This window comes from Brassica napus, chromosome C6 (assembly GCF_020379485.1).
Source record: "Brassica napus cultivar Da-Ae chromosome C6, Da-Ae, whole genome shotgun sequence".
Lineage (NCBI taxonomy): Eukaryota > Viridiplantae > Streptophyta > Magnoliopsida > Brassicales > Brassicaceae > Brassica > Brassica napus.
Window position 1 is genome coordinate 18,189,825 of NC_063449.1, and position 18,325 is coordinate 18,208,149.

Sequence of the window (18,325 nt, forward strand, 5' to 3'; positions counted from 1 at the left end):
TGATCACCTGTGCCACTATAGATCCTTCCACCCTGCTTTGATTTTTGACCATCTTCTTCAGATGATGCATATAACGCTCAAAAATATACATCCATCTGTACTGCACAGGACCACCAAGTTCCAATTCTCTTGCGAGATGAATAGCAAGATGTTCCATTACATCAAAGAATGATGGAGGAAATATCTTCTCAAGGTTGCACATGCTGACTGGTGCGTTTGTCTTCAAATTATTAATACCCTCTTCAGTCAATACTCTGCTGCATAAGTCACGGAAAAAAACACTAATCCCTGCAATTGCTTCATGAACATTACGTGGCAATAATGCTGAAAAGGCAAACGGAAGGAGGCGCTGCATAATTACATGACAATCATGACTCTTCAAGCCAGTAAACTTTCCTTCGCTTCTATCAACGCAGTTCCCCAAATTTGATGCATATCCGTCAGGAAATTTCACTTTCTCTGTAATCCAATCAAAGAACTCTTCTTTTCTAGCACCATCTAGCCGATAAATGGGAAAAGGGGCCGTACCGTTCTCATCAACGTGAAGTTCAGAACGATCACAAATATCGACTAAATCCAACCTTGACTTCAAATTATCCTTCGTTTTACCTTGGATGTTAAGGACTGTGTTCATCAGATTATCGAAGAAGTTCTTCTCAATATGCATGACATCTAAATTATGCCGCAATAGATGACTCTCCCAATATGGTAGATCCCAGAAAATACTCTTTTTGTGCCAGTTATGTAGCTCTCCAACCGCATTGACTCGAATGTTTTCATGTCCACCTACATCTGGCGTCCTTTCTGCATCAAAATACCTAAACTGCTTCAACAAATCTTTCCCACTAACTTCCTCAGGTGGACCATCAAACACCTGCTTGTTCTTCGTAAACGAAGTCTTACTCCTGCGGTATGGATGATCAGGTGGTAGAAATCGTCTGTGACAGTCAAACCAACACGTTTTCCTTCCGTTCTTTAGTTGGAAAGCATCTGTGTCATCTTGACAATATGGACATGATAGCTTCCCATGTGTTGTCCATCCAGATAACATACCATATGCTGGAAAGTCACTTATTGTCCACATAAGTACTGCCCGCATCTGAAAGTTTTCTTTGCGCGAAACATCGTATGTCTCAAAACCATGCGCCCATAGTTGTTGCAACTCATATATTAGTGGTTGAAGAAACACATCTAGTGATCTTTTAGGATGATCTGGCCCGGGGACTAGAATTGAGAGAAACAAAAACTCTCGTCGCATGCACAAGCTCGGCCGTAAGTTGTACGGTGTCACAATAACTGGCCATAGAGAATACTGCCTTCCATGCTTTCCAAATGGGCTGAAACCATCAGTAGATAATCCAAGATAAACATTTCTTCTCTCTTCCGCAAATTCTGGATATGTTGACTGGAAATGTTTCCAAGCCTTTGCATCTGAAGGATGTCTAATCTCACCATTTGTGGAATGCTCTGCATGCCATCTCATTGCTTTTGCTGTGCGCTCACACTGATACAACCTCTTCAATCTTTCCGTCAAAGGCAAATACCACATTCTTTTGAATGGGATCGGAACTCTTCCCCTCGTCTCCTGATAACGAGGTTTCCCACAAAATTTGCATACATTCCGTGTCTCATCCGCTCTCCAGTAGATCATGCAGTTGTCAATACATACATCTATCACTTCATACGGTAGTTGAAGACCTGCAACAAGTTTCTGAACCTCGTAGTATGAACCCGGTGCAAGGTTATCCTCAGGTAGAATACCTTTGACAAAATCAGTAATCGCATCCATACATTCTTCAGCCAAATTATAGTCTGTCTTAATACCCATTAATCTAGTTGCAGATGATAAGACTGAATGACCATCTCTACAATTTTGATACAAAGGTTGTTTTCCTGCATCCAACATGTCAAAAAATCTCCTAGACTCGGGGTTTGGTTCTTCCCCTCTATAATGATCATGTACCATCTGCTCAGTACCTACACCATAATCTATATCCGTTCTAGATTCTTCTAACCTAATATCAGGCTGAGGTTCACTAACAGGCTGAGGTTCGCTAGTACTACCATATTCATAACCAGTTTCCCCATGAAGGTACCAAACTTTATAATTACGTGAAAACCCTTTCATATACAAATGAGTCCAAACATCAAATTCTTTTATAACCTTATTATTATTGCAAGAAGAGCAGGGACATCTTAACATACCACTTTTTGCATCCGGTTGCTGTTGAACAAGCCTCATGAATTCTCCAATCCCTTGAACGTATTCTTCCGTAAGCAAATTGGTGTTCGGATCCAAATGAGGTTTATCCATCCACGAACGATAATAAACTTCTGAAGACATGATTTTCACGGAATTGTTATGACTAAAGAGAATGAAGAGAGAATGAAGTGTGAATGAGTTGAATGAGGAGGGGTTGTATTTATAGGAAATTGCTTACGGACCTCCGACGACTTTCCGACGAAATTCCGACGGATGTAAAGAAGTCCGTCGGAATTCCGTCGGAATTGTCCAATCCCAAACAGCTATACAACGGTCATATGTATTTGTCGGCAACGGTCACATGGTTCGTCGGAATTCCGTCGGAAAATACCGATGGAATTCCGACGACTTTGCTGTTAATCGGAATGTCGTCGGAATTCCGTCGGAATATACCGACGAACTTCCGACGACTACAACGGTTAAATTTTTTATCGGAATGTCGTCGAAAAGTCGTCGGAAAATTCCGACGAACCGTATGTCGTCGGAATTCCGTCGGAAATGGCCGACGGAATTCCGACGACTTCATTTTTTTGGATTTGGTCGGAAATTTGTCAGTATTCCGTCGCAAATGTCCGACGACCTTGGTGTCCGTCGGAAGCTCCGTCGGAATTCGGAGTGTTTTCTTGTGGTGCATTACCATTCTGGCGGGCTTACAATCAACCCTAATCTATACAACTCTGGTCATGTATGCCTGAGTCTTCTCGGTACCTGGTATGGTAATACGAGGGAGAACTGGCTCCCACAGGAGTCCACAATGTTACAGCTTCTTGTCTCAATCCAAGGACTCATCTTGAATCGAAAACCGTACTATAACGAACCTTTCGTTGGGTGGACCAAGTGGACTCCATTAGGCGAGCCTTTTTCCAAAGGTTACATTGAGAACGTATTCATATTGTCGTTACGAACAATGGTTTACATCATGAGGAAGCCACCAAATGCAAGTATCTAGTCAAAAGTTCAAACACTTTGAGGTTCTTTGTTCTTTGAAGACTGTTAATAATAACAGTTGTGATGAAATGTGCAGCACTTTGAAGAGTTTATTCGTAGCCATTACTTTGTAAGGGCTCGCGATATAGTGAAAGCAGCCAATGCTTATATAGACGGTGCTCCTGTTGGTTCCATAGTTAAAGGTACTAGCCAGGGCGGGTCCATGAAGTTTAGAACCGAAGTGGCTGTCTTTATGAAGACAGTTGTGGATGAGTTCGTTAAACTAGGAGTCAAGGAGCTTCAAGATAAACTGAAACCACCACCTGTGATTCATACTAACACATCGAGGTAAGCCAAGTCAACCATTTTGTTTCATGTTATAAAGTCTTATTTTTACCGTAATTTTATGATAATTAATCTTTATATGAATTATTATTGAGAAATTGAGAAATAATGATCAAATGCACATTTTAATTAGCACTTGTGTTTGATTAACTACTTTAAGATTTTAATCTTGATTTTCTTTTTTTTTTCTTTGTTCTGTCAACAGGCTGTGTTTTATATTTAGTATGCTATGTTTATTGTTTATTTTGTTGGTGGTGGTTCATGGTAGCATCAAAGACAAGTTATCAATACTCGCCTAACACGGACGGAGTAGAGCAATGCTTTTTTTTTTTTGCTTTACTAGGTGGACAAGTAGTTTTTAAATTATTTATTTATCAGCAACTAAACCAGTGCCTTTAATCGATTCTTTTGTTTTGATTTGAAATCTCTCAACTTAATAAATAAATAAATAAAATACAACCCGAATTGGTTGACTGTCAGGCCATAACCTGGTGGTCATGTTCAAATAGACAAATATCGGGGTGGATTTGGATATATATGAACCGTAACTCACATTGGGTAGTCCGTACAGAACAATATTTTTTTAAAATCTACTGGGGAATGGGTTGTTTGGAGGCTGGGTTGTCTCGATTAACATTTTGAAACTAAGCATGTTGAATCTTTTGATGTAATATAAAGATTATGAATAATATAAGAAATACTTGTTTCCCTAAATTTTCTATTTTTATTTAAAAAATTTGAGCCAGTTAAAATCAAAGGTCAATATGAAGCTCTCTAAGCTATGTCACCTCAGCAAAAAAATTTACAACCTATCAAATTGTCATCTCATCACAAATAACAAAAAAAATCATTTTATGTCAATTTATAATTTTGCTATCTCTCTTTTCGTTTTGTTCCTCAAATCAATTTTTTTCCTTTAATATTCATCTTCTCAATCCTCGGCGGATCTGATTCCGATATGTGTTTCTCTGTTACTTGATTCGTTTACTCTGTTACTATGTTCTTTGTTACTGTTACTTGCTTTGTCCCATCGGTACGTTTAATCTTCTTGCTGCTTTTACGAGCCCGTAAAACGTTACGATTTCTTTGTTTCATCATCGCTTTTTTATTATTAAGCTTTTGTGAGATTGTTTTTGCTGATATTTTGTTTTGATTTGGTTTTTGACATATCATTAACGACCGTGAGACGGGAAGGTCAAGGGGATTCGGATTCGTGACCTTCAAGGATGAGATGAACGGAAAGGAGCTCGACGGACGTACCATTACCGTCAACGAGGCTCAGTCTAGAGGAAGCGGCGGTGGAGGTGGATACGGTGGCCGTGGAGGTGGCGGTATGACACTTTTAGCTTTTCCGATTTATTAACGATTGATTTATATATAAGATTGTACGATGGCCAAATTAGATTCTCACTTTCTCTCGCTATTAGATTTCTGGATTATGATCTTTATGGGTTTCAGCCCCCAAAATCAATGCGTGGACGGATTCAGATTTGTTATCCTCATGTAATTTTAAGTTAGTTCTCTCATTATTGTATCTTTTCGCATGAACACTGTAATTGAGTTGTTTGTGTGTATGTCTTTTTTGTAGATTGTGGATCACTGCATCAACATGGGTTTGCAAGGGACAAAATATGGGTAATCGATGACAATCTACCTCCACGAGTTCTTAAAATCATCATTAGTTGATCTTCATCTCAAACCATCGGAAGAGGACTTAAAAGCAATGGTCTGACAGGTAAAAGTAAAACCATCATCATCCTTTTATGTTCTTTATCTTTATAGATTCTGAATTTTATGTGTGTGTTTCCTTTTTTAATTCTGGGTTTCACTTGCTATAGATGGCCACTCAACATTGATTTCTTTAGAAACATCAATGGCAAACTCTTCAGATTCTTATTTGCATATCATACTTACCTCGCTGTCTCAGATATAAGGTAATTTGTACTCTTTATAAAATATATATCATCAGCAAAATATTCTGTTTTTGATGAATCATTCAACGATTGAAGGGTTAGAAACATTTGAGCACTTGGAGAACCTCAGCAAAAAGGAGCTTTTAACAGAACAAGGCGACATCAATAACCTTTAAATCTGAGGTAAAGATGTAATCATTGATAGTGACGAACAAGTATCGTTGGTTAACGCATATAAGAATGTTATTTTTATTTCAGATGGACCAGACTTACCTTGGATTGCCCAAAATGGTAGCAGTTCTTGATCATGAACGGAAAAGAACACATGTTATTGGAAAAGAATGACTTCTAAACACGGTAAAGAATCATAGAAATTTTTTTTTTTTTGTTATTACTAGCTCTTCACACGATATGGTTTTCATTAATTATGATAGTGATGATGCAGTTGCATGTAAACCATGGGAAAGGTGAAATTTAGGGGACGATGAGTACAAAAGCATACTTTGTGTGGATGGTTATTACTTTGAAGCCATGAGAAGATTTGACAACAGAGCAGTATGCTTTTAATCGCTGTTAAGATCAGTCTCTGCTTTGATCAACTTGAACAACAGAGAAAAGGATTCTGATTCTGTCTGTTTTGGAATCCCATCCTAAAAAAAATCATCCACTACAGAGATCATGCAGAAGAATAAGCTTGATAATGTATTTCACTAAAATCTTATTGCAGATGCTGGCTTTTTCTTACCAGTCTTACAAGAAAGGCCCAGTTCCAAGAAGTTGAGCTGGAAAAACAGCCAAGCAGCTCAAAGAGGCGTTTACAATCTCTAGCGAAGAAACGACCAGATGTGCGGCAACAAAAAAAGGTTATCATATCTCTTACCGCATAAGTAATTTCAAAGATCAAAATTAGTAATATGCTTTATGCGAGTACGAGTGATTTCTTATGACTCCGTTATCAGCATCACTGAAATTATGTTGGTGAAATACATGGCTGAAATATTACCCGTTCGATCAGCTCGAACTGTGAAGTCTCCTCCGTCCCTTGATTCATTTGGTTCCAGTCCAGGCCGCATTGACCGTCATAATATCTTAAACCAACCAAATGGGAACGCGAGCAAAATGGTGTAAATACCACAATGTTTTCTAATTGGACCATTACACATGTACTTGGAAATGGAGAAGCATCGACTGAAGCACATAACAAGAATGAATGGGTTGAGAAAGATGCGCCTGACGTCTACATCATTCTTACAGCCTTAGCCAGTGGTGTTACCGACCTCAAACGTGTCCGTTTCAGGTACAATCATATTTTATTTCCCCTAGAAAAACATCAGTTGTAGTTTTGCTGACTCTTCTATTTTATGACAGCCGAAAAGTGAGAAACAAACGTAATAGTGGTGGCCAGATAACAGAGGAAGAGTCTACGAACAATACAATATACGAATGGTCGACAAAACCAGTACAGAAATGCCTCACTGAGACTCTTTTACCCAACCACTTCTCTGATTTTCCCAAGCCCCCGAGGCATCTGAGTGCAAATATTGGGATATAACATATCTTCTATATATAAAGAGAAAATTTAAAGTTTTGAAAGTGTTTTACGTCTTCTTTCATTGTAGTTTGGGGGCTCTGTGGTTTGTACGTATGTTGATGTCATCACAAATAATATAATGAAAATACACAAAACACCAGTCTTTATGTGAATAGCAGTTCCAAAAGAAAGTTTAAATAGAAATGTTATATACTCCGTCTGTTTCAAAATATATGATGTTTTAAAACGTTAATGTTGTTTCAAAATATATAATGTTTGGAAATTTTAGGGTTAACTTTATAATTGGTTGAATGATTTTAAAATTATATCTTTAAAAGTAATTTTTAGAAGAACGTAGTTTTCTTAATCTTTGTGCACTACGTCAAAACATCATATATTATGAAAGTGAAGGAGTATACTACAAAACGTTTGTTGCTGTAAAATATGTTTTTTAATACTAACAATTCTGATTCCTTATACTAAAATACATCTAAAATTATAGTGATTTGTCAAGTTTAAAACCTACTCACATGGAGTATATCAATATACCAAAATTGGGTTATGGTTTTAGTATTGTCTTATGAAATCAAAGCAATCTGATTACTCAATTAAAAACAGAAAATTATTTCAAACCACCATCCCGTTTTATATAAAAGTATATTGTAGATCAAGTGGTTAAGTAAATCTCTATGGGACAATTAAATATCGCAGTCCAAAGAATATGTAGTCGGAAAATAAAGTTGTGACATCACAAGCATTATCTTAAAATATATTAAAGAAAAATAAACACATATTTTTAAAAGTAATGCATTATAATAAACTGATTCAAATTTACAGAGAAACTGTTACTGGCTTCATCATCAACTACACGATTTTACATTTTACTTTGACAAAAAAAAAAAAACATAATCGTGAACTTACATACAAGAGCTGAAGCAAAACATTTCACCTACAACTAAAAAGAAAAGCATCAAGAAAATCATACCGAAAAGAACCATTTTTCTTCTCTTTCAATTGTTTAAGAATTTAAACGTTACATAGGTTTGTTTTCCACAAGAATTAATAAAAAATATCATAATTCCCTATAAATAAGAAACTTTTGTGCATATATTTTATATACATTTTATATAAGTATAAACCAACCATTATAATGTTTTTTTTTCATTCATAATTAAATTATCTTTATATTTCTTAACACTTAGGTGGGGGTATTGGATTTAGAAATTTGATAGAATTTGAAGAAATTATGGTTTCCATTAAATTCTAGTGTTATTCAATTGTGTATTTTATCAATTCTTTTAAATTCTTGTGTTATTCAATTGCGTATTTTACTAATTCATTTAAATTCTAGTGTTATTCAATATTTGCTAGATTTAATAGGAATGTTATTTGAAAGGAATTTAATGAAAAATGTAATGTAAAATGCAAAGGATCAATTCCTTGCTTTTATGAAGGAATTTGTTATTTTTAGAACCAATTTGATCCCACGGTAACCCACAACGTCTTTAGAAGACATATCACCTACACCAGCCCAATTCCATGTCTCTCCTCTTCCAAAACCGGAACCGAAAAACTGAACTAGAACCAAACCAAATTATTCGAAACCAAAACCGGACCGCCTCAAATACCTGAATGGTTTCTATATTTCTATATCTGAATAACCGAATCGGAAACGGAACCGAACCGAGAACCGAACGGTACCCGAATATCCGAAAAAACAAGTTTCAACACTTTGATATAAAATAAAATGTCATCAGTTTCACTCAACCCGAATGCTCATGGCTAGTTCACCCAAAAAGATTCCTTTAGTAAAAAAAATCTATCTACAAAAAGTAAAATTTTCCCAAGTGTTTTATTTTGGTAAAAAAATATCTAAGAGTTAACTACTAGTTGTGTATTTTTTCGTTATCATTCATAGCGTTAGTATTACCATTTGAATTCCATCAAATTAATTTACATTCACTTAAATTCTATGGCAAAAAGTAAACATAAGAATTAGACAATTGCATTAAAATCTCATAAAATCATTTAAAATACTGCAAAAGTTATTACATGTGAATTCTTTCAAATTCTTGAATTCAATACCACCCCCTTAATATATTTGGACGAGGTTTAGTAAAATTATATCTAAAACCGCGTTCTATGACACATATATTATATACACCAATAATATAATAAAACTAATATAAATTTCGAATTTCAAAAAGTTAATTAATTTATATACACTAAAATTAAATATTTTTTATTTAATAAAAAATATATCTTAAAATAGAAAAATATAAAACGGAAACTTTTTGTAAATTAATAACTCTATAAATTAATAAATACCAAAATACCAATATTATTAATTTGTAGAATTTTTACTGTATATATATATATATATATAAAGTAGGTTTTTATCCTTTGTTATTACATCAAATAAGCAAGCAATGTACCAAAAATTGAACCATAAGCACATTTCTTAAAAACAACCAATATTTTAGTTAATTATCTATACAAAATTAAAACTCAGCTGGGTATAATCGTATATCAGGTACAGCAACGTTAATAAACATATTTTATATTCAAATAATCTGTATGAGGTAGTTAGGCACTTTTTAAGAAACTATATTTCTGAATGCCTAAATATATCTTTTGAAAGTTATTTTAGAAAATTCGTTTTGTTTAGATCCGATTTTTGAATACTATTTACTAAAATTTATAGTTGCTTGAAAGACACAATGCATTTTATAATATTTCAACTCTTTTTAGTCGTACATACTTAAGAAAAATATTTTTATAAGTTTACAAAAACAAATATTCTAAAATGTATAAAATTTACTTAAAACATAAATTTAAAAGACTAAATCCGCGCGTAGCGCGGAAAAAAGATCTTGTAATGATAAAGACAAAAACAAGAAAAACACAGGAACAAAAAGATATCCAAAGAAAATCACATTTCATATCTCCTTTTGTTCCGTCTAACGATTATATTGATGAAGCAACAAATACAATTTAGTTCAGAGACACAAATAACCACGAGGAGAACTTGATTCGAATCTTTTCCAAAGATCACCAGAGTGCTTTTCCGCATAACTTGCATTAACGAAGACGGGCTTCAGTCACTTGGCGATGATTCAAGAACCAGACATAGCATCCTCCTTAAAGATGAGTCTCATAAAAGGAATTGCAAGGTTTAAGCTTATCTCGAGTTGGAGTTGAGCGAGCTTGAACCTCCACCGTTGAACAAACGAAACCCGCAACCACCATTGCTTCATCACAACATAAACATTCAGCATGACGACATCACTACGATGAAAATGCAGTTTGATGAGATGTTATGTATCAGTTCGTGCAGTACTACACGAGTTAGTACGACCGTGTGTGATGGGTTTTGTTGGAGTTCGTGTTTTGTGATGAGTATGAGCTTGCTGAGCTTAGAAATGGAAAGATGATAGTGCCTGTAGACATAACGACGTTTTTCGTAAAGAAAAAAAGAGTTTGCTTGAAGTTAAAGTTTTCCAATAAAGAAATGGAAAGTTGCTTTAAGTGTATTTGGAAGACTTGTAGAACAAGTTAAAGACGTGGAGATCAAGTTATGGTCTGCTATATAAGGAGGAACGTGTCTTATGAGAAAGCCATATCCCAGAGAAGAAATAGAGAGAGGTTTCCTTGGTGTGTGTTACTGCTTAGTGTCGAAGTATATTTTGAAGCATTGTCTGATGGAGTCTGACGTGGACTTAGTTTGGTGGCGTTGGTGTTGACGCTTTCTGTGGTGGAGTCGGCCACTACTTGGAGTTTGTGGTGAGCTTTGTGTGTGTGCTTGGGTAATTAAGTTTGGTGTCATTGGTGTGCGTTGGATGTTAACGTACTTGGTGAAGTATTTTCGAGATGTGGAAGATTGAAACCTAGACTCAGGGTGAGTTTAATTTCATTGTGGTGGTATGTAAAAATTGCATATGTAGAATGAGCTCCAGTGCGCGGAATAGTGATCTATGCATGCGTGCTTGATTCCTATCTTCATAAATTATTTACTTAGAAAAGAGCGGTAGTAGACACCAGTGTGTGTGTTGTACCATATAGCAATTGTATTTGGTTTCATAAAATTGTTGATGTTAAAATATCTAATATCTATTTGGTTTTATTTTTTAGTCTACCACAAACAAGATTTCTATTTAGAATGTGATTTATATAATTTTCACTTAGTGTTGATTTCACAAAAAAAAAAACCAAATATGTAGTTTATATGAATTTTTTTTAAAACATTAAGTAGTTCTAATTGAGATTATATTTAGAAAATTTCTCTAAGATAGCACTGAAATATTTTTATCATAAATATAGCACACAATAGCACAATGACCAAAATGCATCATTAAAGAGGTAAGTAGACACTTATACCATTAATGTTAACTAGTCTAGATTTAAGATTTAGGTTTGAAGGGTGGGTAGAGTTTTGGGAGGTACGGTTTAGGTTGTTTTTTCTTTAATAAAATTTATAATTTAATATAATTTTAAAAAAATAATTTCAAAAAGAATTTTTGGATTTCAAAATAAAATTTTGAAAAATCGAAAAGTTTGAATTGAAAAACATATTATTTAAAAAATAATAAAATTTTTACGTTTTTTTATTCAAAAAATTATTTATATTTATATATGTAGAAAGTAGGGGTAAAAAGATCTTTTACCTCTTGAATGAAAATAGTTTGGTCATTTTCCCCTTTCTGTGCTATTTTGTTAAAAAAAAACTCATTTGGTGTCTTTTAAGAGAATTTCTCTTATATTTATGTAATTTTAAATATAAAAAAAACTTTGTTGGTGTTTTACGTTAACAACTTTGATTTTGATGATAAATCTTCAATTTAATTGATAACTTTATAATGTACTGTTATATATTAAGTAATGCAATTTTAGATTTCTCTTAAACAAATAACATTTATATTTCAGTTTTTTTAGTTCATAAATTTAATAAGTGCTTTGTTTGTTTTAAAAACTTCACAAATCCCAATAATAAACCAAAATAAAATATATGATACTGTAAATAAAATAACAATACGATCAATAAAAACTAGCTACATCAAATTAAAATCAAATTAGAATTTTAAAAACAAATATCATGACAAAGTTGAATATTTTGTAAAGTAAAATATGTTAAAACATCACAACCCACTAACTCAAAAATACATGCCTTAACTAAGAAAATAGAAATATAAAACTAAAAAAAATTAAATATTAATATACTGCTAAAATTTAGTTTTTTCGTAAATATTTATTTTCGCGTATAGGATAAGTTACCTAGTATGTTATTAAATGATTTAAACTATAAACTTAGAAAAGAAAATTCATAATTAAAAATATTAAATAAATAAAAAGACCTTTTACAAAGGCAATTGAGAGAAATCTTCACTCTTGTTTATCTTTATATATAAAGTTGATTTGTGTGATGCACGCAGCCATCTACATCATTAGTAAGCATGGGCTTCTTCTGCCACGTGGCACTCCCAAACAAACGAACTGGGCTTTTATTAAATTTTGTTATTAAGCCCAGAATTATGTCAAGTCCAAAATTATTCTTCTTCTTCGTCATTCTTCTTCTTCCCTGCCTCTTCGCTGCCTCTTTGCTCTGACATTTATTCTGAGTTTTCCATTCATTAATCCACTCTTCGTGCATTATGATTTTCATCTACCTCTTCGTTCACCCTGTAACCGCCTAGAACTCCATCTATAAATATCGACTCTCGCTTCCATTCACATCACAACTCAAACAATTTACTCAAACAAACTATCTCCTAGAAGCAACATATTCAGATGGCGATTAAATCTCCTATAGGGAATTCTCGCCACTGCTCATCGTTTTACGATCTGCCTTTCTAACCATGTCACTCGAAAAGCCCCTACGGTAAGTCGATTGTTTCGTCAATATTACATTCACCATTAACTCTAGATTTTTTTTGGATTTGTATCGCAAGTTCTAATTGTTCATTTTTATCACTGTGAAAAATGTGACCGAATGATTGTTGTAAACAACTGCTTCGCAAATAACGTTCAAAGCTTTATGACTTTTCTCTTCTTTATGTCTTTTTGTTAGTAAAAAGTTAGGAAAGTGGCCTTTGTAGTGGTTGATTGCATGTTTTTCCTCTTTTATTATCTCTTTCTTTAGACCTTAAGATGATTTGTATTTGGAATAGAGGAAAGAATCCTTCACATTTGTGTGACTCACCATACTTATGTTGTGTATTTAAGTATCCATTGAAAATTTCCCCTGAAAGCTTAGTTTTTTTTCTGTCACAATCTACATGTCCCATTGCTTCGTTGGACAACTCCTTTATCTAAGTCATATGAAGGTTGTGTCTGTATTTAATTTTGAAAGTAATCGATTGATATCTTAGATTAACTTTGTATACAGGTTGCCTTATACTTGTCATCTCTTCATTTTTTTCCTATTTCTTTATCTACGAACCTACTTGATATATATTTTTTCCTTGCACATGTAGATTTGTTTTCTGACTGGTACTTGAAGATATAGCTCTGGTGTATTGACTTCAGAGTTAATGGTCCTGGAAAATAGGTCAAACGATAACTGTATGTGTGAGTTGTTCTATGATACAAGGTTCACCCAACTCAACACTTCCTTCCTTCATCACCAAGTCTGAGTTATAGGTGAGAAAGTCGATGCTCGATCTATTGCTTTATGTTTTGATTCAGATCTAATCCCACTTCTTTAATGGCTTCTCAGATAAGGATGAGAATTAGGAGAAGCACAAGCCAAGACCAAAACACTAAGGTTATCTCTCTTTGAAAAACCCTTGCAGCAACGTCTCACCCATTAGGTATACTGAAACCCATTTTCGCCTTTGCTTAGAGCATCGAACTTGAAGCTTGGATTTTTTTGTTACCTTTCTTATAGCTTTCTTAAGGTTCACACAACAAATTAAAGGAGATCCAGTGCCACAAGATCTGCTAGACAGACTGTGCGAGCTCATAGCTGTTCTTGCTGGTGGTGCAGCTGCAAAATCTGAAGCACTGAAGGGACAAAAAATTTGCTACAAGCCTACAACTAAACTTTAAGTCTTCTTTATGTCCTTTTGTATCAAGGCTTTACTTTGAATTTCTGCTTTTTGTTCCAGGAAGAAGTATTAGCAATGAGCCTTCTCGTAGACAATCCCTTAGCTAGCTGACAATAACAAACAGCTACCCGGTACCCCTCTAACCTTGTATAGCTACACTATCGCTTAAGCATATCTCTACTTAATTAACAGAGCTCCACTTTCATATTAGGAAGATGTTATTGGTGAGCTAAGTACAATCAGAAGAACGTTCAACACGACGGCAATTACCGGAAAATAGTATAATGGCAACTCTACGTATAGAAAGGTCCTTTGCATTGTTGATTCTATAATGGTTGTCATTTTCTTCTACTTGGTATGCCATTTTTTCCCTCATGACGCCCTATATCATTGCTTCCTTACAGGGATGTTACTCTGTGTGTTAGGGACTGGCTCTTGCATTCCATAGAAAATTGGAGAGCTATGAGTCGGAGCCCAATGTTGTGCTAGCTACCAGCATAATTTCCAAGACAGTTGGAGGTGAGAAAACTATAACATTCTTATCTCTGACATTTAGGAATAACTTATCCACTTTTTCATACACTGGTTGATTGTTATATTTCACACCCTCTTTGTTTCCAGGTTCGTTCAAAGATTGATAAGATTGAGAGAAAGGGTTTATGCAAAACCTTGGACAGCAAGAAACTATCAGATGCTTCCACTGAGATTGATGGTTCAAATAATATTCTGGAGCTAGCACCAGCTGCGATAGCCAGAACAACTAACACTGTTACCAAGAAGGAAACAACAGTTTTGAGAAGAAGCTTTGCAACAAAAAGAGAAGAAGACGATGCAGAGAGAGTTGAAATTCAACCTAACGATGATTTCAGAGCATCACTCCTTTGAGGTTTATGGCTTTGTGTTTGATCCCAAGGCAACCTATGAAAGCTACGGGTCTGAGCTGAAAGTAGTGTTACTCACTAGCATCAATTCTAAGGTTGTTGGAGGTAAGAAAACTGAATATATTGTCATATGTCTTGCATATCTATACATAACGACGACCGCTATATTTGGATATGTTTTGCTTTAAACAAAAAAAACACTACTATAAACTAAATTTCCATGATGCAGGCCGGTTATTTCTCAACGACACTTCTGGAACCCATAACTACTCAACGTATTTGTTAAACCTTTAATAAATGGTACACCTCCAGTGCGTAAAATATTTGCCAATTGATATCATCATATTGGTACTGTGATGTCACCTTTAAACTCTTTAGATAGAGTGGGGATCCCTCAGCCAAAAATGGTTTTTCATCCAACCTGGTTTATGCTAAAAAAATAGACTCAACTGTTTCTGATCTCAACCAATACGCTGTCACATCTAATCCTCAGGTCAAAGTTCCGTCTATCACAACTCAATATCTCAGTTTAGACTAGCCAAACATAAGTTATCCAATATTTAGGAAAAGTCATCTATAATTTAGCATTATTACAATTAATAAACGGAGTTTTTATGTTCCAATTTGCAGTTTCATTTACATACTTTTTCCAATTTTCGTATTAACTTTCAAAAAAAATATAGAAATGTTTTTCCTCATTTCCTAATATGTTTCACCGCCATAGATAGTTTCTTACCAAAAATTAAATAAGAAAATATATGAACAGAACTTCATTACATGCGTTTGAATTCAAATCAGTCTCTAATTAAAATTTCAAATGTCGTCCACATATTATACTTAATAATATATGTATATATATGCTCTCTAAATAAAACATATATTCACTACTCAAACCATATAACAAGATTTGATTTCACGTTTAAATTTGGTTACCTTATGTTACATTAATATTGCACCATAAAATTAAACCAAAAACATCAAATGTAACATACTAGAAAAAATAACTACAATTATTAATATAGCAGTATCCACCATCTAAAAAAATTATATATTATATCTTCACCAAATAGAAAGATTCACAAGAAAACATATATTCTTTCAAACAAGATAATAAAAACAAACACAGGCATTTACATTTTCTCTCTCGAACATCAACTTTACTTTATGCTTAAATTCCAATTAAATTAACTTTGTCATGACTATTCGGTTTTTTATTCTATTTTTATTGAATCGATTAGTCACAACCACTTTTGTTATTCTGGTTTGAACTTAGCAATTTCAAAACAAAATAATATACTTTAGTCGATAACCATTATCAAATAGATCACAAAATATAATTTTCTTTCAACATATTTTTATCTTCATATTTTTGAATATATTTTCTTTACTAATACCATAAAATAAATTGTAAATTTATTTAGAAATAAAACATACCAAGATTTTGAGTTCGTCAATGGAGCCCGCTGTGGACAAAAAGGTTCCATCTTTCTGTCCTTTTGTACAGTTAAATCTGTTTAACCATGCTCAAAATTTACTGATTTACCTGGAAAAAGTGATCTTTTGCTCTCTTAGGGCTTCGTTAATACGTGATTATCATCTCGGTGTGTTCAGGGTTTTGCTTTTGTTTCAGGGTTTATGTGGGTTTTGGTTTTAGGGTTAATGAGCGATGATCATCTCTGTTTTTTTTTTTGTTTAGGGAAAGTTTGATTATCTTTTACTTTGTTTACTATTACTTACTGTTTCTCTTTGCTTTTGCGCTGATTGGTTTTGTTTTATCCGTTCCTGATGAATCACTGATTGTGTTCTTACAGTTTTACTGAGTAGAAATAGATTAATTTTCTGCTCAATTCTACTGATTTACCTGGAAAAAAGTGAACTATTGCTCTCTTAGGGTTTCGTTGATGTGTGACGATTATCTATGTGTGTTTAGGGTTTTGTTTTGATTTAGGGGTTTAGCTCTTCTTGAGTTTTGTTTTACTAAGCACTCAGGATATCCCAGCTGACCTGGAGATGGGGATGTCTACTACTGATCAGCCTTGGGGGTGTCCGAATTCTAGCAGCAACATAACTTCAAAACCAAGTAGAAACAGTTCTTCTCATCCTAGAGCTCCTGTAGAGGTTGTTTCTTCGGCTCAAGCTAATTTTCTGCGGCACTTTAAAAGATTTGACACTGTTGAGGATTTCTCAGATATTTCTTGAGAATAATTTGCCAGGTTTGGTACGTTTATACCAATGCAGTATGCTTGCAACATTTGTTATTAAAACTTTACTCTTTCTTTGTTGCAAACAGAGACGATATCTGTGCGAGCTTGTGAATCAAGAATGGATCTTATGAGAGCTGTAATTATTGGAGCAGAGGGGACTCCTTATCATGACGGTCTTTTCTTTTTTGATATTCACTTCCCTGATAACTATCCTTCAGTGCCACCAGTAATACCCTCAAGAACTACTTTCTCAACATGTCTTCTGTTATTGAGCCCTTGATGATTGTTGAATTTTTATTTGTTGGTGACAGATGGTTCATTACCATTCTGGTGGGCTTAGAATCAACCCAAATCTATACAGCTCTGGTAAAGTATGCTCGAGTCTTCTCGGTACCTGGAATGGTAACCCGAGGGAGCAATGGCTACCACAGGAGTCCACCATGTTACAGCTTCTCGTCTCAATCCAAGCACTCATCTTGAATCAAAAACCATACTTTAACGAACCTGCCTACGAGCGGACCAAGGGGACTCCATCAGGCGAGGCTTATTCCAAAGTTTACAGCGAGAACGTATACATATCGTCATTAAGGACGATGGTTTACGGCATGAGAAAATCACCAAAGGTAAATATCTAGTCAAGAACTTTGTGTTTTCTTGAATTGTTATGAAACGGTGCTGTGTGATGAAATGTGCAGCACTTTGAAGAGTTTGTTCGTAGCCATTACTTTGAGCGGGCTCACGATATTTTGAAAGCAGCCAATGGTTATATAGACGGTGCTCCTGTTTGTTCCATAGTTAAAGGAACTAGCCAGGTCGAGTCCATGAAATTTAGGACTGACACTACAAGAAAACAGCAAGGATACTGAGGGAAAAAATCGTCGGAATTTCGTCGGAATAACGTTATTCCGACGACATACCGACGAAACAAGTCCTCGGAAATAATTCCTCGGAATTTCTTCTTTTCTCGGAAATCCCTCGGAATTTTCCGACGGAATTCCGAGGAAACAAATTTCCGAGGAAATTCCGAGGATCACTAGTTTATCGGAAATCTCCTCGGAATATACCGAGGGAGAACTTCGTCGGGATATTTCCTCGGAACTTCATCGATCGATGCGTTTTTGGACATATATACATCGATCGATCCGTTTATAAAAAAACGTTCGGAATATATTCCGAGGAAGATGTCCCTCGGTATATTCCGAGGAACATGTCCCTCGG

The 18,325-nt window shown here is 34.7% G+C and overlaps 2 long non-coding RNA genes across 12 annotated transcripts; both read left to right on the forward strand.

Annotated features, from left to right (window-relative positions):
- The first annotated feature begins 3,272 nt into the window (after positions 1-3,272).
- Positions 3,273-7,781, forward strand: LOC106416409. 8 transcript variants are annotated; one of them, XR_002659470.2, is made up of 11 exons: positions 3,274-3,538; positions 3,741-4,866; positions 4,963-5,038; positions 5,124-5,270; positions 5,374-5,469; positions 5,545-5,631; positions 5,707-5,805; positions 5,894-6,003; positions 6,176-6,311; positions 6,464-6,745; positions 6,817-7,781. It is a non-coding gene; the product is annotated as an uncharacterized LOC106416409 (long non-coding RNA). The 8 variants fall into 8 exon arrangements; XR_002659471.2 differs by having other exon boundaries at positions 3,273-3,538; positions 5,883-6,003; positions 6,176-6,745; XR_007325027.1 differs by having other exon boundaries at positions 3,273-3,538; positions 5,894-6,311; positions 6,515-6,745.
- A 4,715-nt stretch (positions 7,782-12,496) lies between these two features.
- Positions 12,497-17,947, forward strand: LOC106416408. 4 transcript variants are annotated; one of them, XR_007325029.1, is made up of 11 exons: positions 12,497-12,854; positions 13,450-13,615; positions 13,692-13,785; positions 13,863-14,153; positions 14,234-14,329; positions 14,427-14,541; positions 14,644-15,008; positions 15,133-17,121; positions 17,194-17,333; positions 17,419-17,730; positions 17,803-17,946. It is a non-coding gene; the product is annotated as an uncharacterized LOC106416408 (long non-coding RNA). The 4 variants fall into 4 exon arrangements; XR_001283146.3 differs by having other exon boundaries at positions 12,498-12,854; positions 15,133-17,116; XR_002659474.2 differs by lacking the exon at positions 12,497-12,854 and adding an exon at positions 12,934-13,299 and having other exon boundaries at positions 15,133-17,116; positions 17,803-17,947.
- The last annotated feature ends 378 nt before the right edge of the window (positions 17,948-18,325 follow it).